Source organism: Fukomys damarensis, unplaced genomic scaffold (genome assembly GCF_012274545.1).
Source record: "Fukomys damarensis isolate Sample0158 unplaced genomic scaffold, DMR_v1.0_HiC HiC_scaffold_8, whole genome shotgun sequence".
Taxonomy (NCBI): domain Eukaryota; kingdom Metazoa; phylum Chordata; class Mammalia; order Rodentia; family Bathyergidae; genus Fukomys; species Fukomys damarensis.
Window position 1 is genome coordinate 26789703 of NW_022900920.1, and position 25341 is coordinate 26815043.

Here is a 25341-nt window from a genome sequence, read left to right on the forward strand (position 1 = left end):
GAGGGAAAGAATATGCCTGAACTTAACCTCTGAGGGGTTTTCCTTTTGTAGTGATTTTATACATTGTGCTGAGGGAGCAAATGGGAAGCAAGAGGATTGTGGCAGCTGTCAGAGGGAAAATGGAAATGTGGGGACTCTTTCTGTCTCCATTCATTGAAAGAGAGAGAGACATTTGACTTTTTGCCATATTATCTATCCATTATCATCCCAGAGATTGCAAAATGCAAAGGAACGTGTTAAGTAGAAATAGAGGGCTGCATATTTTGAAATAAGGAAAACTTAGAGTAAAAGCAGATAATTGCAAAGTGAGGGGACATTAAAAATTACGAATAATGTGGCCTGGATATTCTGGATATTTATGAATTTTGGAAAATAGAGCAGTGAATGGTTTTGTTTTGAACTTTGAGATGCAGGTGTAGTAAATTTTCAGACCTCATTTTTGCATCATGTAAAGCAGGACTTTTTGTCATAGGGACAAAAAAAGTGAGCAGTATATCGTTAGGGAAGAAGACAGAGAAAAAGAGGTGAGTGTGAGTGTGACGAGGCACTGATGTGCATACCACTGGCAGCAATGTGGGGTGGTGATCAGTAGATGGAGTGTACTTGTCAGAATCAAGCCACAGAAGCACAGAAAATAATAATGTGGAAACTTCTTATGCTGATGACAGAAGCCAGGTAATTGCATTGAAATTTGTTTCTTTTAATATTTTATTTTTGTTAGTATATGTTTGATGTACATGATTATATTCACTGTATGAAATTGGTAAATGTACATAACACATTTATTTTGATTCTATTTTTCCCTTCCTCCCCCCCTTTTCTAGCATCAGATTCATTTATTTATCTTATAAGGCCTTATAATATTAATTATATGTATCAGATTGCAAACCACACTAATAGGCCAAAGAACATAAGAAACATGTAAGAAAATTGTACTTAGTGAAGATATACTTTTAGATGCTTGTCTGTATTCAATTACAATATCTAATTTTAGTTTTCTGAGGAATCTCCACACTGATTTCTATGATGTTGTACTAATTTACATTCTTTCTATCAGTGTAGAAGGGGCCAATTTTCTCTGCAGCCTCACCAGCATTTATTATTGATTTCTTGATGTTGGCCATTCTTTCTGGAGTAAGATGGAGTCTAAGTATTGTTTTAATTAACTTTTCTCGAATAGCCAGAGTTGTACACTTTTTCATGTTTTCATTGGCCTTTTGTACTTCTTCTTTTGACAAGTGTTTATTCATTTCACCTGCCTATTTTTGGAATGGGTCTTTTTTGGGAGGTCTGTTTTGTTTTTGAGTTCTTTATATATTCTAATATTAGTCCTCTGTCCAAGGAATAGCTGGTTAGTCTTCTTTGCCTCATCTAATACTTCTTGGATACATTTTCTCCACTCCTCTGATTTTAAGGTATCTCTGAGTATTTGTCTCATTCATCAGCCCTATCTTCTAGATCAGATATTCTCACTTGTGCTACTCATATATTTCACAGACTTCCTTATCTTGGGGATTTGTGTTTGGCATCTTTTCATGAACTATTTCTTTGGTAAATTTATGTTTCATATTTTGAATGGTTTGGGTAAGGCCTTCTCCTTTTTAATATTAGTCTTTCTTGTAATCATTGGTCAGTTTGCTTAATTTCAGTATCTCTTTGGCTGCACCACTTTTGAATTTGCTGCCTTTCTTTGCTTCCTATTTGAACATTTCATATGATTCAGACAGTTGGTGTTTTATTCCTCTCCCTTGTTGCCTTTTGGATCTACTGTAGGGGGGCTGGGAGGTTTGAAAGCATTTTTGGCCTTGTTTTGTTGAATTTCTCTATTTTTTTTTTTTTTTTCTGTGCTGAGGGTTGAGATCAAGTAGAATGAAGAGACTTTGTTGTTGGTATGAAGATCTTCTTAGTTAGATTATGGTTTCCAGTGATCTTATCTTGGCTTTATTTACCAAGCGATACTGTCTACCACTTTGACCTATTGTGTTTTATGGGACTGGACCCAAACTGATGTGGCAAAGAGAGGATTGCTGTTCATTTTAACAGCATCAACAGATCCAGCCATACATGAGTCACGAACATTAAAACTTGACTTTACAATTTTGTCCTTTTATGAATGCCCCTTATGGAATATATTCTACAGCATGAATGGTTAGGCTGGGATGTGATGGGATAGGGGAACAAAAGAGGAAGGGGGAGAGCAGGGGGTTAAGTCAGTAAGAATAGGTGGAGAGAGCAGAAGTACCTTCACCTCAAAGACAGACGGGAAATTGGACTCTTTTGTACTTTTGGATTTGGGCTAGTGGTGAGGGGTTTGGAGAGAATATTAGCGCAGGCAGAAGGAGGGGTGCAGAGGAAAGTAGGTGTGACAAGATATTGAGGGAAGCTGTGAGTTGTTGGAACTCGTTTGTATGTTTGCTATTGTTTTGTTTAGATCCTCTGTGCACACTTTTGGTAAGGGTAACCCTCACCTGTCCGAGAAGGGTACCATGGATCGTGGTGACTCTGAATCCACCTCTCGGCTCAAAGGTGTGCTCTGGGAGTACTTAACTGCAGGTCTTTGCTTCTTTCCCAAGATCGAATCGCCTCAGCTGATTTGGGAAGAGGAGAATGTGGTATAGCTTGCTCGGCACCAGCTTTCCTGTTTACTTCTTCTAGGGACCCCTTACCTGCTCCCTTCACTGCAGGGCGAATCCTGTTGGCATCTCTGCCTTTTCCCTCCACCGGCCTTTTACCTGTGAGGCACCAGAAACCTCTGACTCAGGCACCACATTCCGTCTGCTGTCAGCCACTGTCCAAAGAGCTTCACGCTCTAACCTGCAGAACTTGGCACAGCCCCTAGGCTGCCGGTCTTCTGTGCTGTCCTAAGCGTGGATGTTGGTGCTTCCCAGAGGCTCCCTCCAGTGGGACGGGGTAGTGCCCCCGAGGTCTCCCCAACACAGCACCCCCAGTGTCCGTGGTAGGGATGAGCAAGTAATTGCATCAGGTCTGTCAAGCCTTCCTTTTCCCAAAAGGCCCTCCGCACCCAGGTGCAACTCTTTCATGTAGCGCGGGGGTCTCGTCCTATCATTGCTTGGATTCAGGTCCCTCATATCAACAGCGCATTTGTTGTCAAATTCTGCAGTCCCCCTCTGGTGTCTTGAATATACCTCTCTCTGGCTTTTCTCAAGCCCTGGTTTTCAAATATGTCCTTTGCATCGTGCCTCTTCCTGCTCGGAAGGTTAGTGTGATTCTGAGCCTATTCTGATGGTGAGGCCACTGCTGAGGAGTGGATGCCCTCCCTCAGGTAGTCTGATCTCTTCTCAGGATGGCATATACCCCTTCTCTGAACTGAATGGTGTGCCGTAGCAGCCTGTATTTACCTTCCTACTTCTCTTCATGCTGGGTTTTGGTCCACTGAGTTTTTCTTTGCATTTGTCCTCTCAAATATGAGAGGCCCCTGTGGCCTTTGCCTTAGGGTACTTGCCTTTTTCTGGTTCATGAGCCGGAGTCTCCTTCCCTTCCTTCTGTGTCCCAGCTGGCCATCAGGATTTCTTGCATTGACTTCAAAGACAGAATTTACCCCATCCTGCATGCACAGAGTCATAAAGATCATTATCATTGAAGTAGTTTTGGAACATTCATGCATGGAGAGAGAGGGGCCTGGCCTGCCTCATGTCTGATTGACTTTTCCAGTGGAAATTAGGTATTATGATGATACTATATTCAAGAAATATGTAATTGAATCCATATTATAATTAATAAATACAGCTTTCTGAAACAAAATCAAGGAAAGTTGTATGTAGAGAAATTTTCTTATAAATCCTTTTAGGTTCACCGATATATTATTTAAGGCTCACTGAGCTGATTAGTAAATGTTTATATTTTTATAAAATGTTGAATGAAAGGTTGCAGTCATTTTCATATTCACCACCCTCCCTTACTTCCTCATGATATGAATTACTAACACCTTTTCTTTCAGTGTTATGATTTGCTTCTTTAGCTCTTTGAAAATTTGTTTTTCTTTTACATTGTCATAAATTGATGACTCCAGAGTTTCTCTGTGGGGCGTAGTCCTCATACTTTGCACTCAAATGAGCTTTTAAACACTCATTGTCTGAGTGTCATTTTAACAGGGGGCTCACAGAATAATAGACCCAAGGGAAGACAAGTTGGGAAGCACAGGGAAGTGACTACAGGGGAAGGTGGGGAAGAGAAGGCCCCCTGGACAGGAGACTGGTGTTTCAGGTGCTCACCAAAGCTGTCGAGAGCAAGGCACCCTCTGCCTTTGGTTCCTTTCACCTGTAGAGTAAGAGGCATTTCTGTACTTACACAGTGACAAGAGGCAGGGGTGGGTGGAGAGTAGGAACACAGGCACCTGTGTGTCTGTGTTCATCACGTACAGGACATGTGGTGTCCACTGCTAAGCCTAACACAACCTGTTGTTTCCTATTTGCTGTAAGTAAGTCCTAGTGTCCTTGCTTAAATTGATGCTTCAAGAAGTAAGTGCCTCAGATTTCACACCCATGGAACTAACAGGAGTGGAATTTGATTCTGTGTGAATAGAAATTTCTAAACTTTTATTTATTTATTTATTTATTTATTTATTTATTTATTTATTTGTTTGTTACCAGGGATCAAACTGGGGACTTGGCGGCAGAACCACTGAGCTAAATCCCCAGCCTTTCAAACTTTTTAATGTGGGTTTAACATGAGATTATTGTTATTAAGCTCCCTGTTTAGAGTTGGGCCCACTGTAGTGCTTTCTGTGTAGCTAGCGTAGAGGCATTCTGTAGGGAGCGGGCCTTCCAACACTGAACTTGGCTCAGCCCTGCAAGCCCCTGCTGGCCTCCAGGTGCAGGTGTTCATCCAGGGAACCCAGTGTCACCCAAACGGACCCTGGCTTTGAAATTTACAGACTCATGTCTAAAAGCTGCTGTAAGAGAGCCAAGGGGAGAATATTAGCAGTTTTGAAACAGAAAGGGAAAAAAGGCTCATAAAGAGAACTTTATTAAAGTCATCAAATTCTGTAAGGTTGAAAAACATACCGCATGTCAGAATACTATAAAAAATGAGTGCCAGCAGTCATCTGTTTTCTTCTTTTGTTTTGTTTATGCCCAGGGATTTCATATTTGATCATTTTTCTTTTAACAGAGGGATAAGCTATTAAGAATCACAGTACCTGCAAAAGTGAAATTAGAAAGAATGAGATAAAGTTGAGGGGCTGGATATTTTTTTCTTCCTTTTCCTGCATACTATATCATCAAAGTCAATTTGGCGTAGTTTTAGTGATGTACAATGATGTACAGCTGAGGAACAAGGAAATATGTCAAGAAAATAAATTCAGCTGCAGGATTCCACCTTGGAAGGAAGCAAATGAAAAGGAAGAGACTACCTGAAGGGAATTCAGCTCCAGGTTATACATTTGCAAGCCAAAAGGAGTTCTGGGATTGGGATTATCCAGAACACACTTGCCTGAATCAACAGAGATACCTTTAAGGATGACCACGTACAAGTCTTTGGGTCCCGGGGGAAGAGTTTGTGGATCACATATTTCAATTCTCTATGTTTTATTGTCTGATTTTCATCACCAATCACTTTTACTAGATGAGCGAGACTCAAAAGTCTCCAGGTGATTCTGATGTGGGGGTCTTGGAATATATATATATATACACACACACACACACACACACATTGAATTGAACTATATATATATATATGTATAAATGTATATATATACATATATATATATATACACACATTGAATTGAACTGTATATGTATGTATACATACTACAGTGGAAGTTAACTTGCTTCCCCAAGAAAATTCTGGACTCCAGAGAGAGGCTCTGCACTTACTTATGGAAGAGTCACTTTCCTTCACACAGGGACTCTTGAAGAGGAATTTGGGAGTGTTACTGAATCTGTTTTTGAATGTTGAAAACTGTGAGAAATGTGAAGGAATTCTCTGCAAACTTGCAAAAATATAGAACTAGGTCGTTTTGGCTGTGAGTTTAACCAAACTAGAGACAAAGCTCTGTGTCTCTAAGATGAAGTACAGAGGAGCTGGGGGAGGGGGTGACAGGCTACTGGGAGCCAGATTTTTCAATTGTGTATTCAATATTAGTGGGTATATTAGAGCTGCCTGTTGGGACAAGCACCATAGCTATTTGGTGGCTCTTTCATATATTTCTAGATATGTTCCAAATGTGAATGCATGTTTTTGGATATATTTTAAACCAAAATATTTATTTTATATATACTAGCTGGGGGAGGGGGTGACAGGCTACTGGGAGCCAGATTTTTCAATTGTGTATTCAATATTAGTGGGTATATTAGAGCTGCCTGTTGGGACAAGCACCATAGCTATTTGGTGGCTCTTTCATATATTTCTAGATATGTTCCAAATGTGAATGCATGTTTTTGGATATATTTTAAACCAAAATATTTATTTTATATATACTCTAAATATATATATATATTATATATATATGTATATATTTCCTCAATAAGTTATAGTTACTAACTGGTGCTGCATCCATGACCAAAATCATGTGGCCTTTCCCTACATTAGACATACTTTGATTCCTCACAGAGTGCCAGGAAAGGTTGCTCGGGTCCTGTGCTTATTATTCATGGAAGTGATGGGAGGTTTGTACTACATTTAGCACTACTTTAAATACAAGAAAAGTGAGAACCAGAGATGTTAGCCCTCTGCCCATGTTCACACAGAGATCCCTGAGAGGACTGGGACGTGGGATTCAGGCCTTTCTGTTGCTTTTATGGGAGGTCTGTGGACAAAGAAACTGTATCAGGTTGTCAGGTCAGTTCTGTAGATAGTCACCAGGATGCACAGGCCAGGACAATTGATCAGCTCTATGATTGATTTAGTAAGCTTGATTTCTCCTACCTAATACTTACCCGAAGATACCCACATGTCCTTAATTGCTTGAGCATTTAATTCCAGAAAAGTATCTTGGGTTTGCCTTGCCAACCTGAATATCACAAAAATATAGGTTACTTTCTATAATAGAGGTCCAGCTGTGGCAGGAGATGGGAGGGTATATTTAATTATTTTATTAGAGGTTGATGGCGATAGAGGACTGGGATGGAGGTAAGGAAACTTGTAAAACACACACACATACACAAACACATGCATGTATAAACACACATGCATGTATATTTAAACTGTCATTTTAAGTGTACAGTGGGCCACTTAATCCTCAGAGGAAGTAACTTTGGCTTAATGAGAACTGAAGGAATGAATTCATTTAAGAGCTGGATTAGTTTGCTACCCCTCAACCCCTTGCCAAGTTTTTGTAAGTGGGGTGTACCCCACTCCTAGCACAGAGCCCTCCACTCTGATCTGATGTACTCTTCTGGGTCCTCAGTTAAGCAGGAATACCAGCTGTGCCTGCTGAGCACCTGCCTGGCTATCCTCCTTTTCCTGTTTTCTTAATCACAGAGGCCAGGCCCTGTGGGAAATCAGTGTGACCAGGAAGTCGTCCTGCAGTCATCTTAGTGTTGGTTCTGTTGATGTCCACAGAGGGACCACTAGTGAGCATTCCTGGGGCAGGACTTTGGATTCCCCAGATTCAGCTTCAAGTGTGTTCCTCCTGTGTTTGCTGAAAACTAGCTTCTCTTTAATATGAGTTATTCCTACAGGGGCCTGAAGTCCAGTGAATTGGGATTAGGGTATGCAATGTTACAGAGACTGGAGAATTTGGAAATAGGAGCTCATCTTTTATTTATATGTTTTTGCAATGGAGACTTTATGTGAGCTTTACCATTTTCTTTAGTTTTATCTCAGTTTTCTTTTATTTTGTGTATTAAGTAAAATGAGATTCCACTCCTTTCACTGAAAGTATCTAACATATAATTCCTTCTTCGTGAAGTTACCTTATCTTCCTGTCCATCCTTGCACCTCTTTATTCTTCAAATATAAAAATGTAGAAAAAAAAGATGGTTTTCATCTAATGATGATGTTATCTCCCTTGCTTCACATTCCTCATATTTTCAGTAATTTTTGTTAAACGGTTTTTTGAATACCTTGCTGTATTGTTTACTGTTAATCACTTTGAGATGTTTTAAGATTCCTCTTTACTAATCTTCCTATCCCTTCATTTTACTCCTTTCCCTCCCCTCTCCTTCCTTTTTCTGTTTCAAGAAGAAAGAGCTAAGAGGGTTTCTGAGGAGAAACGTCACCAGCACAGAGGACTCCTGCTCTGCCTGGGGTCCCCCAGTGTTAAGCCTAGTGAATCCCTCCCTGCTGGAGCAGCCCTTTTTATTATACACAGGATGCCCGGATGTCCTTGTATGTGTAGGACGATCATAGTTTGTGCTTGTCGTCTCAGTAGAGTTATATTTCCTGTTTGATCTTTCATTCTCTGCAATGTGTTGTTCTGGACAACAGTTTGTGACCCCAAAGCAGGGCGCTAGCCTCCTATTTCATACTGAGCTAGCGCCTTGAGGACCTTGGGATAAAGGTTCATTCCTCTATTTCACCACGCGCTGTGCACAGAATGGGAAGAAAAGCTGCTTCAAAATGTGACTGAGGCGGAATCGCACACCACCTAGGCTGGAGTCCCAGTACTCGCTCCCCCCAGTGTGCAGGCTGAATGTCTAACAATGATTGTTTAAGCTGCATTAGATGCCTTTGCCACATCCTCTTGATCTAATCGGGCCTGTAATTATAGAGGAAGGACAAAGTGGTTCTGCAGAGATGTTCTCTGTTGGAAGCACAGCAACAAGTCAGACCTGGCATCTCTCTCGGTGGGTTTTGAGCATGCTCATTCACGACTGGGTGAAAAAGCTGCTCCTCTCATTGGTGCTCACAGTGCCCCGAGCCCGGATGCAGAAGAGTCTGCTGATTTGTTCAGGTTCACAGCCTCAGCCCCCAGCCTCACAGGAACTGAGAACAAAGGCGATTCTGACAGAGGAGCTCCTGGGTGTTCACAGTCCAGTAAAGCGCTGACTCTTAGGATATCGCTGCCTTTGCAGGCCCCTCTGTTCGTCCTCCATTTCTTCCATTTCCCTTCCTTTCCTCCCGTAACTGATTCATACTCATAAGTAATTCTCCAAACAATCTCATGTGTACTTCTTTCTTCAGTACCCACTTTAGAGACAAGGAAAGCCAGCCTGAAGAACAACTGAGCAGCTGATAGATCTGGGATGCTTCTGCTCCTGCTGATCACCATAGTATATGATTACCGTGCTGCGGTACCTCCTGAGGGAGAGGACCACAGGCCAAAAAGCCACCCACGGGAGTGACAGCGGTGGGGCTGAGCAGGTCACTGCTCTGGTTCACTGTCACACTGCAGAAGCGGGCACAGCTTTCTGGACTAATAGGAACAGAGATGCTTTAGGGGAGCAGAGTGACTGTGTGATTCTAGCACCATGTGGCTTGACCAATTTACAGTTGATGTTGATGTAAGGCCATGGAGCATTTTCTTCCGGGGTAGATATGCTCGGTATTCAAAGTAAAGTTCAGGGTCACAAAGTGCTATTTAGCAAAGCAACATTATAGCAGTGGTGAAAAAATTATTCCCCTTTGTCATTAATTCCGGTGCTTTTCTTCAGGACCTTAATTTGGACTCAGGGCTTCCCCATTAACTATATAAATGGGATTAATGACTTGATTCCAGCAGAGAACATAAAGCACTTAAGGAACTATTTCTGCCAGATGACACATTATTATTACCACCAAGAGGTGGGAATATTAGCATTTATATAGGCCTTTACTTGCAGAGACTATTCTGATGACTTATTCACACACACATATTATAATCCTAATGATCATTTGGTGCCACCCCATTTGTCATGCTTGTATATGTTTGCAATATTAAAAAATGTGTAATACTAGGGACAAATAATGTCCATAGAAGCCTGCAAGCACTCTTCCTGTGTCATGCATAGAAGAGTTGTTTCCCTACTCAGGATCCTGACACAAGTCGCCCAAGGCTTCTTTAGGTGTGTTTGGGTTCAGAGATCAGCTTGTTCCCTCTTGGTGGAACGTTTAATGACATGTATTTCTGACTTACTAGGGAGTCTTCTATGGAGTGTTTCCCTGTTGGGTACCAGGAGAGTAATGGAGTTGGAGTGGAAATGACCTTTATTTCTAGTTAGAAATTTAAAAATACTTTGTCCTCTCTACTTGCATAGTCTTTTAATGCCTTAAGCTGACCGATTTTTAAAGTTATTTGATATTTAATTGACCACAACAGTCAAGTTAGTTTGGTGTCATGCAGGTAGATGCTGGTTTGCCCTTGGTCCCGTACTTTTCAATACATTGTCATTTCTAAGATCTTGATTTTCTGATTTTCTGTCTCATAGGTTAAAGATTGATCATGACAACAATAACCAAAAATGAAATTATTATTAAACAGTTGAACAACAAACATGAGCTATGGACTTAAAATTCATCACCAAATTTACTTCTCACATTAGTGCTGTGAAGTAGAGTCTATTATTCCTAATTTAGAGAGAATGGTGCTGAGACAAAGGGCTTGATTTTCCCACTTAATCCAACTAGTGTTCAACATGGCATTCCAATCCAGCTGTTCATCTTCAATTATACCCCATATTGCAACTTAAACCCAGTGAGTCTCACAGTCTGTGGAGAATTTTGGGACGCTTCTTGAAAACAGTTGCATGTAATTTAGTTTAACCTATGGGGTTTTGTGAGCATTCTTGAATTCCATCCCCCCATACCCAGTATTGGCACGTTCATTTCTGTTTTACTATAAGCAGTAACTAATACTCACAGAGAAATTTTTACATGTTAAGCTTTCTTTTACATTAACTTAGTACTCATGTGACTTTGTCTTTAATGTATGGACGATGAAATAAACTTCAGAAATAGCTTCCCACATCTACTGTAGCTATTAAGCACCTGAGGTAGAATAGAAACCTTTTGTATTTCAATATATAGGCCTGTAGATTTCTGTCTTGCAGTATACTTGTCAGCAACAGAGAACTCAGCACTTTCTCTGTATCTTCGCTCCTGTTTTCTAGTTGTGGTATGCATTTCAGATTGGTCTTCCCACCGGGGCTGTACCCCAGGGCATCCATCTCTACAACTTCAGAATCGACCTAGTTGGGAGCACAAGAACGGTTCTGAGGTGGTGTTCTCTGTCCACACTTCCACTGTACATCAGCTCTCAGGCACTGCATAGACAAGCTGTACTTTTGTTACCCCCCTCCCTACTCTGCTCCAGCCTGGCTTCTGGGAAAAAAGGGCTTCATGTTTTTCCTCTGAACTCTAGACCCCTAAATTGTAATTGACAACAATAGGTAATATCATATGCCTAACATAAATTCTGAAGCAATTGGCCCTGTTGTAATATGGCTCATGGTCTTTTCTGGCAGTCACTTTGCTTGAGTAAATTTGATAAGAATAAAAATATAATTGGCTTGGCTGCTGTCTGTGTTCCTGTACTTGGCTTCTACCCATGATCAAAGCAGCCCTAGACCATTAGAAAATACACTGTCTTCCATTTGGCAAACATAAAGCCTGACATATTAAAGTTTCTTAATGGGAAAAAAGCTCTCAAATCCCAGACTGTTATGGTTTTGGCTGATTTAATCAAATGAACTCCCCCTGCTTTCTGTCTGTCTTTCTTCCTTTTGGTCAGGGAGCTGCCAAAGTTAGATAGCATGGTGAAAATAAAGATAGCTAAGTCACATTCTGAATTCTTGAGTCTTCTCTGTCCCTAAACCCGTGTACCATGACCTGGGTCACACAGCTGTACGTGTACACACACAGATGTGTGTCTTCCTGGACATTCCTAGTATTTCTTCTTTGCCTTTCTTGACATGTGAATGTAGGAAGGAAATAGCTCCAGAAGAAAGAAATCAAAATTTTTAGCTTCCTCTAACATATGACCTAGTTCCCTATAGCAGAAAAAGCATTTGGAACAAAAGTACAGGTGTTGAACTTAGCTTGACTAATTACCTTTTTACCTCAATTTCTTTTCCTATCAGTATAGTTTCTTTGTTGTAGTATGGACACAGCTTTACTTTTCCATGTTAATTCAAGAGACTTTTAGGTCTATATCAAGAACATGGGGGCTCTTGGTACTCTTGTGCACATGTTCAGATGGTTGTTGAACAAAGAGCCCAGATATCCTGGTGTAAGTTAACTATACCCCATTAAGCTTTGAAATGGCATGTTGATATAATGAGGCAAAACACATGCTAGGTAAAACATGGGCAAGGGATTTGGACAAACCTAATTTCTAGCACTGTGGCCATCTGAACTTGAACCAATAATTTTACCACCGTAGACCTCAATTCTCATACCTATAAAAGGGTTGTAGTAGAAAAATTATATCACTTCACAAAGCTATTAAGAGAATTAAGGATAGCATTTGGCACTGTACTCGACACATAGTATATACCTGAAAATGTAGTTAATTGTTTATTTATATGGTACCAGGGATTGAATTCAGGACCTTGCTCTTGTGAGGCAGGCAGCTGAACCACTGGGCTAAATCCCCAGCCTGCTAAAAATGTAATTATTGTAATACCACTGTGGCTATAATGAGTGATAATTTTGAACTAAAATTATTATTTAAAATGTTCTATGTGCACGGCAGCCAGATGACCCTCCCTGGGTTCTGGAGTTTGTGCAGTCATCCATATCCAGATTAGAGCATTTTATCCTTAGTGAGGCAAGCTGATCTCCTGGGCAAGCAGTGGTGAATCTGACCCCTGAAGCTCAGTGGGCCTTTCTTTGTAGCTGCCTGGCTGAGATTTTCCAACACAGCCCAATCCTTTCTCTTTCTTCAAATAACAGCCTATCATAAATGATAAAATTAAAGAGCACCTTTAAAATCTACCATTTTAGTGTAATAAAACTCAATGAGGAGGACCTGAACTGGTCAATGATGATTAACTAATTGGCTAATGATGTCAAGACCCTTCTTTTGGAGCCAGCTAATTTTCTCTGAGCATGGAAGGCTATACTCAAAATAAGCTGAATGTCCTTCTGTACATCTACAGCATTGCACCACAATTAATCAGAGCAGTCAGATGATGACACTTCAAGTGCTAACCTGCCAAATAAAGATTGCTATTGAAAATTCTGCAGTGAGAAATAGGGGCAACTGCAAAACTTGGGGCTCATTGAACCTACATCTTTCCACCTTCTCCACATTGGATACCTCACTAAGAATGATGTTAGAGAAAGAATGATCATTTTAATAAATGGCCCTGAATACCCACATGCAAAAGGATGAAACTAGAGCCCCTTCTCTCACCAGTTAGAGAAATCAAGCAAAATGGATTAAAGGCTTAAATGTAAGTAATCATGAAAGTTCTAGAAGAAAAAATAGACTGTTTTAGAAAATTGAAATGGGCCCAATTATTTTTGGACAAGACCCCAAAGCATATAAAACAAAAGCAAAAATAGACAAATAGGATCACATCAAGCCAAGAAACTTCTGTACATCAAAGAATGAGCATGACAGTGAAGAAATTAAGAAGAGAACCACCATTTGTGTGACCCAGTTATTCCTCTAGTGGGTTTGTACCCAAGGAAATGAAATTAGTGAATGAATGGGGAGTGTAATGAGTATTTGCATTCCCATGTTTTTGCAGTGCTATTCAAAATAGCTTAGAAAAAGAAACAACCTAAGTATCCATCTGCTGATAAGGGGGTAAAGAAAATGTGGTCTATATACATAATGGAATACTATTCTGCCATAAAAGAATGAAATCCCATTCACATGAGTAGAACTGGAGATTGGATGTTAAGTAAAATACATCAAGCACAGAAACACAAATACTAAATGATCTCATTCATGGATGGCATCTAAAAATGTTGATATCATACAAATCTTAAGTATAACTGAGAGTAGGCCGAGGGGTGAATGGAGAAAAGTTTCCCAGTTGTACAAAAGTACAATTGAGATAGGAGTAAGAAGTTCTGCTGTGCTGTTGCCCACTACAGTGACAGTAGATAACGTGTTCTCTACATCTCAGAAGAATTTTGAACATTTTGTCTTAAGGAAATGACCCATATTTGAAAAGATAGGTATGTTTATCTTGATTTATACATTAGACGATATATACATGTATCAAAACATCAAATCATCCCATTAATGTACACAATTTAAACATTTTATGTATGTTAAATGTAATTTAAGTTTTTAAAAAATAGAATGAATAGGGAAGGTGAACTTAGTCTATGTGCTGCTGGCAGATCTAGGGAGGGGAAAGATTTTTTAATGGTTATAAATTTAAGAAATATAATGATAGTCCTAGATAAAGACGTGGAATTGTAAAGCCTTAAATGCTATCTCTTCTGCTATGGCAAATTCTCTTGACTAATAGTTTTGGGAACTGCATAAAGGTACAGTTTTCACGTCACTGAGAAACCATTAGAAGTCAGGAAGTACCTGGTATGCTCAGGAACTTCCTTAGTTTTTTTTTCTTTGGCTCAGATTATAAGAAGACATTTCCCTCCATAAATATCTTATGACATTTGGTGCAAGTATGGAACTAGAGGTCCAATCCAAAGATTGACAGTAGCAGCATTGGTTACAATACATAATGCAATACTGCTTTAAGCACCGATATTCATTATTTTGTTAGCTGGCCCCCACTGGAACCCCTGAGTCAGTGTATTGTTTCTAATACACAGTATGATCTGTAAATGTGCTGCAACAGATTCTGCTGGTATCGATGTGGACAGGAATGTTTTAAGTGTGCATTAGAAGTCTCTCTCAGGACCCACGGGCACACTGTCCATGGATTGGACTGGGACTCTCCATTGTTAACATGCCCTGCGGCGGATTCTTCCGTATCACTTGCGAGGATTTGAGGCTGGCGATGGCTCTTTCCCTGTGTGGAGGACTGACAAACTTCTGGTAACTCTAGCCTGCGATTCACATTTTTGCTGACTCCAACCCAACAGATGTAGAATAATATGTCTCAGGGCTAAATTTTCAGAGTAATTTGGGCATGCTTGAGTGACCTCTGTTCCCTTTCTCCCAGAGATGTAACTTTTTAGGTAGGAGATTCTTTCCTGTGGCCCTTCCTGCTGTGTATGGTGGCAGCTAGGCTCCACCCCCTATTCATTTGGCTGGAGAAGAAAACTGTTTTGAAATATACTCTATTTTTCTTTCTCAGTGATAAAGTTAAAAAAAAGAAAAATTTCTAATGTTCTTGTAGGATGGTAAATTCTGTTTCCTCTGTCAATTTTTCTTCCTACTCTAAAAATTTTCTTGTCTCTTCAAACTTAATTATATATTTCTACCAGACATAAATACATAAGTATGCAGAATGCTTACTTTTGTTGCTAAACATTAGTTTCAAAGAAATATTAATTCATTCTGTTTAATGGTCACCATAGTGAGAATCACTGGAATAGGTGAAAATTTATTTTAGGTGTAATTGTTTTTCAAATAGTTACCACTTTCTTCCCATGTCAGCATATAGAAATGATTATTGTCATTTTTTAGTATAAGCAATCTTTATAATTATGGAAAATACATAAACTTTTGCAAATTTTAAAGGTGAATCCAGAGGACAGGGCGTATGTTGGGACACAGCTGGTGCGTGTAGTTTTGAGCAGTTTGTGTATTGCTCGAGAGTGTGCGTGGGGCTGAGATCAGCTTGTGATACATCCGGAGCTTTGCTGGCCCAGGCCTCTCCTTGTCTCAGTCCCGCGGAGTCGGACTCAGAGCCCCTGCCTGATGCACATCTCAAGGCGGCACTTCCGTGTGAGTGGTGCAGGGGCTTTGTACGGGCCAGCTCAGGCTGTGATTGGGTTCTCAGCATCAGGCAGTTGCAATCGGAGCCCTTGCTTGTTTTTCAGATGCTTTTTGGAAGGAACAAAACCTAACCTTGGCGACTAATCTGTAGAGGGCCAGGTGGACAGAGCCACCTTTCTGTTTGGGGAGCTTGGTAGGTTTTAAAGTTGGTTCTGAAAGGAACCTGTCCACTCTCAGCTCTCTCTCCCGTTCCCCTGTGTTCCCTCCTCCCAGCACCCCACACGTGTGCAGCCACCTTCTTGTGGGGCTTCCGCATTCTACTGCCATCCTCTGTTCCAGGGTCCACCTAACTCTCCTCACCCTTCAAGATCTGGCTCACCACCTTCTTGCAACATAGAATCTTCCCTTGTTAGTGCAGCCTGGGCCAATCCTTGGTATATAACTTCCTCTTTCGTTTTCCCACCTTTCCATTCTTTGAGTGCATAGCAATTTTTGGCACTGTAGCACACCGTAATGAATTACCCACACTCTAAAGCTGGTCGGGCTTGAAAGCTGTATCTTAATCAAGTTTCTCAATTGCACCGTGCTTCACTTTTCTTTTGTGTAATAATAATAATAATGATAATTATTATTATTATTTCTACTTTGGTTTTTATGGAAAACAGCAAATTGATACCTTTTCAGAGCAAAACCTACCAAATGGTTATTTCTGTCTTTTACATGAGTTATTTTGTTTTGTCGATTGTATCATAGATTGTTGGAACAAGAAATCATACCCATATTTCTTTGCATCGTCAAAGGACTCTATACACAGCAGAAAGTAGTTATGCATTGTTCTTATTTTGGGGACAAGGGAAATTAAGTTCAGAGAAGCTGTGATTCAGTGGCAGTAGTTTCGGCAGTAGGATGTGGATCTACTTGTTCCCAACTGGATTCATTTAACTTTTCTCGTTTGTCTGATGTTAACTATACCACTTTTCTAAGTAAAGTAGTAGTCATATTGATATTTATAGTAAAGGTGTCCTTAAAGTGTGTGTGATTTTATTTGTGCAAATAAGTGTCCCTTTGTGTTGATAATGAGTTTATACATTTCATATTACAATGTAGCCATCTAGAATCTTTTGTCTGCTGAGCATCTTCTGTTCTATAAAATATGGTTCTGTACTTTGGTTTTTGACCTTACTAGAGATTATAGAAGTGAGTGTTCAATCAATACAATTCTATTTGGCTACAAACATGACCATTACCTCATATTAGCCCTATTCTTAGAACAGTTAATTGGACCTTCACAGCCATCAATTGAGTATATTGGTTTATGCAAACAGGGAGTCAAATTTTCTCCGAAAACATTGTTTTGCTGGAGCAAATGAAGGAGATAGGAAGGCGAAGGCTATGAGTGAAACTTCAAAAGGCCAATTTGGTTTCAGTGACCTGCTTTTGCTAGATAGACATGGAAAAAGACACTTTTTTTAATCAAATAAAAATAGTATATTTACACATCTAATGGAAAGAGCAAATGCAGTGAAAGAAATGGCAGACTTTACATTGCAATTGAGCTCCATCAAAATCAGTAGGAACAGACTTTTCCTCTTCCCCCCTTCCTTCCAAAATCTTTCATAAATATCATCTTTAAGATTTAGGGGTTTATCTAGAAGTGAAAAATTTTAACAATTTTTCTTTTTTCTGATCTTTTCCCAAGGAGCATGCATGCCTGTTAAGAAAAATCAAGCAAAAAACAAAGTAAAATTATATTTATTTGCATTTCATTGACTTGGAATTTGTGTGACTCAGTTTACTTACCTCATCTATTCTTGGCAAGCTACAGAAGCTCTTAAAACTTTACTTTTTCACTGTGAAAGGAGTGAAAAGTCATACACTTTACATGAGAATGTGCTGTTAAATTATATTGTACTCTACAAATGTGAGAAAACTAAGCATTGAATTCAAGAAACATTTTATATAAATATGAAAAAAGAAATTTGCCTTTTCCAAAGAAAAAGGATAGTTTCTGTCACTTGGGGAGCATTTTCTGCATCCTAAAGATAAATGTACTAATGCAAAAATCTTCATGAGCAGTTCACCAAATGAGGTATTCTTTATAATATTTTACCATAAGTTAGTCAGATTCTAGTTATTGTACTTTTAAAGTATGCTTCAGAATTGTTACTTTTCACAAAGTCAAAGTGATCATCATTCCAGTTAATTCAAATTTGTGAGTCTGATATCATTTTTTCACACTTCAGGGGACAAGTCTCAGATTTGTAGATCTGGGCTGAATCACAAACTTCTATTGTCTTATTGAAAGAATGTTCCTTTCTGTAAATCTCTTGAACTTCCTTTAATTTATTATTTTTTGAGATTTATATAAGCAGAGGAAAAAAAGGTGAAGTGATTATATATGGGACACCAAGGGTTGACATATTTTAAAAGCACTTGAGATTTTTCCTTCACATATTATTTTGGTGCCTTGGGAAATTTCGTTAGCACATTATTCAGTGCATGTCCCAGAAAGAATCAGTGACCTTGACACTTATTTGATCTGCTTGCTTTGAGACTATGAGTATGTTCTGTGTAAGTAGGGCTAAATCTCATATTCCTGTGAAGTTGTTCCCAAATATAATTACTAAAACTATGCACAGCTGTCTCCTCTAAGTTGCACAGAATAGAAGAAAAGTAATCTTTAAATATTAGTGCTGTGAGCTATTATTATTATTTATGTAAGGAGCTTAAAATTTGGAAAATGAGATGAGATATATTCATAAAATAATTAATAAAAACAGGAGACTAAGGAATAAAATATATGAATCAAGCTGTCAAGAGAGGCAAGAAGTAGATCAGTGAAATATGATAGTTGAGAAAGATACTTAGGGTGCAAATAAGGCTGCATTAAGAAGAAAGCTATTCAGGACAGAGAGGGATTTTAGATATAGAAATAAAGGAAAATAATTTTTGATGATTTTGACTATTAATAGCAAACCACTTTTTTTTTTGCTTTGCTTTTCAAGGCAGTAGATTCAATTATGTGTAATTAATTAGTCCTTCCCTTTGTTTAAAGTTTCAACAGGCAATTATTTTGTTTGCCTGTCAGATGAAAAGGCATTCCTGTTCTTCAGGAAGCTTTTTACCCCTGCATGTATATGGTTTCAAAATAATGATCTTTTTTTAAAGGACTTTTTGTATCTTGGCTGCATTTGGTTGGTTCAAGAGTAGGTACCATACTTATCTCATTCAGCCTGGACCAGTATGTCTCTTGCCCAGGAATTTGGACTTGAGAGCAGAATTTGGACTGTCCATGATTTGTCCTTTGGTATCAAAGCTGTAAGATGTAAACTTGTTGGTATTTGATTAGGATTGAATTACACCTGTATAACAGTTTTGGAAGTATGGCCATTTTGACAATATTGGTTCAGCCTATCCAGGAGCAGGGAACATCTTTCAATTTTCTTATGTTCTCTTCAGAATACTGTATTTTTCTTCATAGGGGGATTTCACTTCCTTAGGTTAATTCCTAAGTATTTCATTTTTCTTGAAGCTACTATTAATGGTATTTTCTTAATTTCCTTCTTCTCCCATTACTGTTGGTGTATGCAAATACTAATAATTTTTGTGTGTTGATCTTGTATCCTGCCACATTGCTGAAGTTTGTTATTAATTCTAAGAGCTTTTTTATGGAGTTCATTGGGTCTTCTAAACAATCCTGAAATTTATACAAGGCCAGAAGAGACCCAGAATAACAAAAGTAATTTTGGGCAAAAAGAGCAAAGCAAGAGGCATAGCAATACCTAACTTCAAGCTATAGTACAAAGCAATAATGATAAAAAATGGCACAGCACTGGAACAAAAACAGATATGTGGGTCATTGGAATAGAACTGAAGATAGTGAAGCTTCCCCAGACACATTCAGCTAATTTGATCTTTGACAAAGGGGCTGAAAGCTTATGTTGGAGATAAGAGAGCCCATTCAACAAGCGATGCTGGGCAGATACTGAAACTATCTCTCACCATGTACTAAATTAAAATAAAAATGGATCAAAGATCTAAACATTAAAATGAAATATTAAACCTAAGGTGAGATGAAATAGGTAAAACTCTTAGGGACATAAGTATAGGAAAGAATTTTTTAAACAGAACCTCAATCACACAAGAGACAACAGCAAGAATCAACAAATGGGATTATATCAGACTAAACAGCTTCTGTACAGCTAAAGAATCAGTCAGTAGAATGAAGAGACAATGTACAGAATGGGAAAAACAATTCTGGTAGCTGCTTCTCAGAGAGAGAACTAATATCTAGAATATACAAAAAACTCCAAAAATCAAACCACCTCAAATTAAAGACCCAGTCAAGAAATGGACAAGAGAAATGAACAGACACTCCACCGAGGGAGAACTAAACATGGTTAACAAATATATATATAAATGCTCAATATCTCTGGCCATTAGATAAATACAAATTAAATCAACTCCAGAATTCCACCTTATTCCAGAAAGAATGGTAATCATTAAGAAATCAAACAATAACAGATGTTGTTGGTGAGGTTGTGATGGAAAAGGAATGTTCCTTTATTGTTGGTGGGAATGTAACTAGTACAACCATTATGGCAATCAGTATGGAGGTTTCTTAAAGAACTGAAATTAGAAATTCCATACGACCCAGCTATCCCCCTAGTAGTTATCCTCCCCAAAGAGCTGAAGTCATTATACTACAGTGATACATGCATAGCAATGTTTATGGCACCATAACTCATAATAGCTAAATCCTGGAAACTGCCTGAACACGCATCAACAGATGATCGGATAAAGAAAATGTGGTGTTTATATATAATGGAATACTACTCTGCTATAAATAATAACAGATTGGAGACATTTGTAGACATATGGATGTACCTGTAAAATGTAATGTTTAGTGAAATAACCAACAAGCAAGTTTAAATATCATATAGTATCTCTCATTTGAGTGAGGCGGAGCACAAACAAATAAAATAATAAAGAATGGATAGAAGGGAACAAGGAGATAGATCTCTTGCAATAACGAAGTATTCCAAGGGAAAAAGGGAAAGGGTGAGGAGGGGAGGAAGGGGAAATAAGTAGAATAAAAGATGTGCCATGTACAGGAACCTAATAAACCATAATTAATATAAATGTTTTATGCCATAACATGAGCTAAGATTAACAATATCAAGAAGAATGAAAAATGGATCAGAGGAAGAGGGAAGGAAAGGAGGGAAGAGAAGGGAATTAAAAGAAAAAAGAAACAAGCCGTGTGTGTACCTGTAACCATTTCCCAAGACGACTGTAAACTGCATGAAGTGCAAACATATACTAATAAAATTTTTTAAAAAATTGTAAACCTGGGGAATTCTTGCTTTTGGGTCTGTGGAGCAAGCTTCTATGCAGAAAGAAGAAAGTATAGTGGACCCTTGACTTACAAACTCAATTTGTTCCCAAGGGTTGGTTGTAACTCAGGTTGGTCCATTGAAGGCTCAGCCTCCTCTACACAGCCTTCAGAGTCTCTCCCCTGTTGGCCCAGGACTTCTCAATTAACCCATACAGGAAAGGATGTCATCATGTTCCTCCCAGAATGCTTAAAGGGCTAAATCTATATCTGAGACGATCTGGAAGCACAAGCAACTGACCTTCTATTGTAACTCAAAACTCTGTTATTAAGTTAAAAATAAAATTCTGGTCCAAACCCAAGTTGTTTGTATGTATGTCAGGTGGGTTGTAACTCAAGGGTCCACTGTGAGAGGCCAACACAGAGAAACAAGGAAAGACAGGAACATCTTGCTAGATTCCGGGTTTCTGAGATCCAGTCATTATCCTGCTCTTGGTTTCCCGATCTAATCCTTTAATTAATTTCCTTTCCTGCTTAAGGTATTTAAAGTATTTTGTTATTCCTTTCTCAATCAGAAAGTCTTTCTTATACTTTTACAAAGTCACGATTGAGTCAAGAATTGAACTATGAGATCCATAACCCCTGCTGGCCCATATGGTATCATTTTGTAAGTTATCAAAAGGACCCTAGCCCGAGTCAGCCCCATGGGGGTTAAGGATTGTTGAGGGAAGTGAAGGGAAGATTTCAATGTTTACAGCTCCCAGCTGCCAACCCTCTACAGTAAATAAGCATGACCTATACAGAATCCCAGCAGAGGCCCTGGTCCTAGGCAATAGTTATAAACCCACTTTGGTTTAATACTGTGCCTCTGTTTCTCCAGTCTTTGCTATGACTTTTTAGTCATCCTAAGCATCCCAGGGGGCTCCCCAAGGTAAATAATCTGTGAGTTCAGCTTTCTAATCTTGAGGAGATGGATCCTAGTCATTTCCGTTCAAGATGGCCTCTATAATAACCCACAGACACGAGAACTTTTGCGAGATACGGATTCAACCAATAGGGGTGAAAATATGCATAAGAAGAAAATGATTTGTTCCAGGAATTACCAGTGGTTGGCTTCTGGTGATTTGAATTCTTGGAGCAGGAAGATCTTGTGTTCCAGTGGTAAATACTTTGTATAGTGCCACTAAACTGGACCACCAAATAATGTTCCCTGTGATACTGAGAAATGGTCTGTACACATTATATTTCATAGGCAAATTAATTCATAAGACAAACAGAATTTAGCTACAAGGACAGTTATACCTGGGCAGATCTGATCATGCTTCAAGCTTTGTACATGAGCTGCTCTTCAAGGATCTTTGAGGAAGAACCTTTCTCGAACTTCCTCAAGGTCAGCCAGAGTCTTTACAGGTACCCAACACATCCAGAAAATCCTGCCAAAGCAAGGAGGTGTTTTTCTCTGAGACTTGCGGAAAGGTCATATGGGTTTTCCAAGAGATGGGGCTGAGAAAGTGTCTAGGTTAACTAATTTTCCTTACAAATTTTTTCATGAAGAAAAGTATGGTTTAGGTGGTTGGTGAAGGAAAAGGGGAGCACATTTTGACTATGGAGGAGATACCTGACCATCAAGTCATGTATGAAGCTAAGATGTAGAATGTAGAAAGTGGGTTTACTGGGAGCACAGAAATTCTCTAGCCTCAACTTCTAGCTTTTCTTCTCAAAATTAAAAGTATAAGAACAGAATTTAAATAGAAATAGGTGGCTTGTGACTTATGAAATCAGTGAGTAAAACAAGCAATATTTATGTTCTAGAAAGAGCTAATACAATTTAAGTCACAACTGCTGCCCTTACTTTGCGTATGATCCCCATGTGTCCTCACTATCTTTAGAGGTTGTCATTGTCTTATCCTGAGCCTCATGGAAACTTCAGAACCCTCCCTCTGCTGTTTTTGCCTACATGAGTTCTATAGGCCAGTTACTTTTGAAGTTATAAAACGTGATATGTGTTACATACCATGGTGATTAAAAGTTTGGGTCTTCAATGAAGATCATAAAAGGTGATGCAAAACTGTCAAACTCATTCTCAGGAAACTTAGCTGCATGCTGAAACAAAGTTCAACATATTTTAAAGCATTTTACGAAAATGATGATAATATAATATTAACAGTGTTTGCTATTCAAGAAAAGATCACTGTTTCAGTGAAGAAGTGGGAAAATATGATCTATATCATTATCATATGATCTTGTATTATGCAAAAATTACTAGGAAAAAATGAACAAGCCTATAGAATTATTTAAAAAAATCAGAAGATACAACATGCTTCAAAATATAGCCATAAGGTAGAAGAAAGCGTTAATTCAGAAATACAAATGGATTAAATATACTGAAAGTCTTTGCGATATAAGAAACAAGTTTTAATCTAAAAAATAAAAAACTTAAAAAATAAACTATAACAAAAGAAATTATAAGAATTGATTAAATTCAGGAGGAAAGAAACAGAGAAAAATTGATCTCAAAAATATAAATTACATTCAAGGACCCAAGGGAATATACACTAAGAAATTTGTTGAAGGCTACTGATAAATCAGAAAAACAAGCAAGAAAACATATTTGATAAAGAAGTAATATGAATCAGAAAAAAGTGATAGAAATATGAGTGAAGAAAAAATGGCAGAATTTTTATAATATTGGAATTTCTGAAGAAGAAAAACAAAGTATGCCAAAATAACTACTACTTAAAACTACCCAGTACAACTTTGAATACTAAAATCAATATTGTTGGAAACATTAAATAGAATATCATCCAACAGAATCCAATACCACATCAATATAATAACAATTCATGATCAGCTGGGTGTTTTCCATGATTGTGTGTTTGACTCAGTATTGGAAATATCATTAATACAGCAGCCATGTTAAGTGTGTCTAAGAAAAAAATCACGATAATCTCCATGTGTGCTGAAAAAACACTCAACAGAATGCAAAGCATTTTTCTGATGTAAGAAAACTGAGGAGGCTAGGAATTGGACACATTCTTAACATTATAAATACATGTACCTTAGATCTAAAGCCAGAGTATTAAGATCTAGCAGATACTAGAGACATTTTCACTGAGATTAGGGACCTGAAAAGGATGACCATTTTCTGTACTATAAATCATGGCTTTAGAAATACCAACCCATTCCATTCAACACAAGGATTCTTAGAGGTCTAACGGTGGTCATGGAAGGGGAGAAAAGATTAGAGAGAAGCTAAATAAATGGAGGGATATACCATTTTAGGAACTAGAAGACTTAATATTAAGATGTCTGTTTCCCAAGTTTCTCCAGGTTGGAAAGTCCAGAATCAAGAGCCAGCAAGGTAAGTTGCATCCTAAGGCCTCTCTCTGAGCTTATAGGCAGCAGCCCCCTCTCTGTGTGATGATCTCTGTGTGCCATGATCTCTGTGTGAGTGCCCAGAAAGAGAGAGAAAGCTGTCTGGTGTCTCAGAAGAGCAGTAACCCTGTCATGAAGGTCCCACCTATATGACTTCATGTAATTCTAATTATTTACTAAAGGCTTTAATCTCCAAAGACTATTACACTGGGGTCCAGAGCTTCAACCTAAGACCATTGGGGGCACCAGTATTCCATCAGTACCACCGCTATTTGCCAAGGAAGCCTTTATAGGTGACTGCGGGGCCCCCCGCTGAGGTACACCCCGGATACATGGCTAAAACAGGGTGGAGATAAGGGGGCTAGAAGTGGACGTTCATTTTTAAAGTGACCAGGCTACCAATGAAACAGTCATCCCAAGCTCATCACAACTCTTTTTACTCACTTGTAAATCTGATCAGTCTGAAATTTCTCTTAAATTCTAGAGAAAATCAGATTCCAATTAGAAAAGGTTAATAACTCTCTCTGCCTTGAAGAATAGAGAACTTACAAATAACTCTTGGAAAACGTCCTTATCTGATGGTGCAGACAGGGGCTAGGGAGAGTTTAATTGCTTCATTTAAGCCTCCTCTTCCTTCTTGCACTCTGTCCCTCTCCTCCGCTCCCCCCAGTGTGTCTTCCTGTGACCCATCCTTGCCTCACTTTAGCCTGCCGGCTCCTGTTCTTCCTTCTTCCTGATTTGAATGACAAACTGTTGGGAAGCGCTCCCTGGAGCTCCTAACTGCTGCTGTTCCGCACAGTTAACTACCCCCTCCCCCCATTGCTTCTCCTTCATTCGCTACCTCAGGGAGCAACTCCGCTTTCTCCTTTGCCATCCACACCTGGACCCTTGTTTCCTGCTCTCACTTTTTCTCAGCTTTTGTATCTCATTGCTCATCAAA

At 38.9% G+C, this 25341-nt stretch overlaps 1 long non-coding RNA gene across 2 annotated transcripts; it reads right to left on the reverse strand.

Annotated features, from left to right (window-relative positions):
- Nucleotides 1-5030: 5030 nt before the first annotated feature.
- LOC104869412 lies at nt 5031-25341 on the reverse strand. Of its 2 annotated transcripts, none has more exons than XR_782324.1 (5): nt 25103-25341; nt 23041-23129; nt 22329-22459; nt 6897-6970; nt 5031-5158 (listed from the first exon to the last, which is right to left on the reverse strand). It is a non-coding gene; the product is annotated as an uncharacterized LOC104869412 (long non-coding RNA). The 2 variants fall into 2 exon arrangements; XR_782323.1 differs by having other exon boundaries at nt 24951-25341.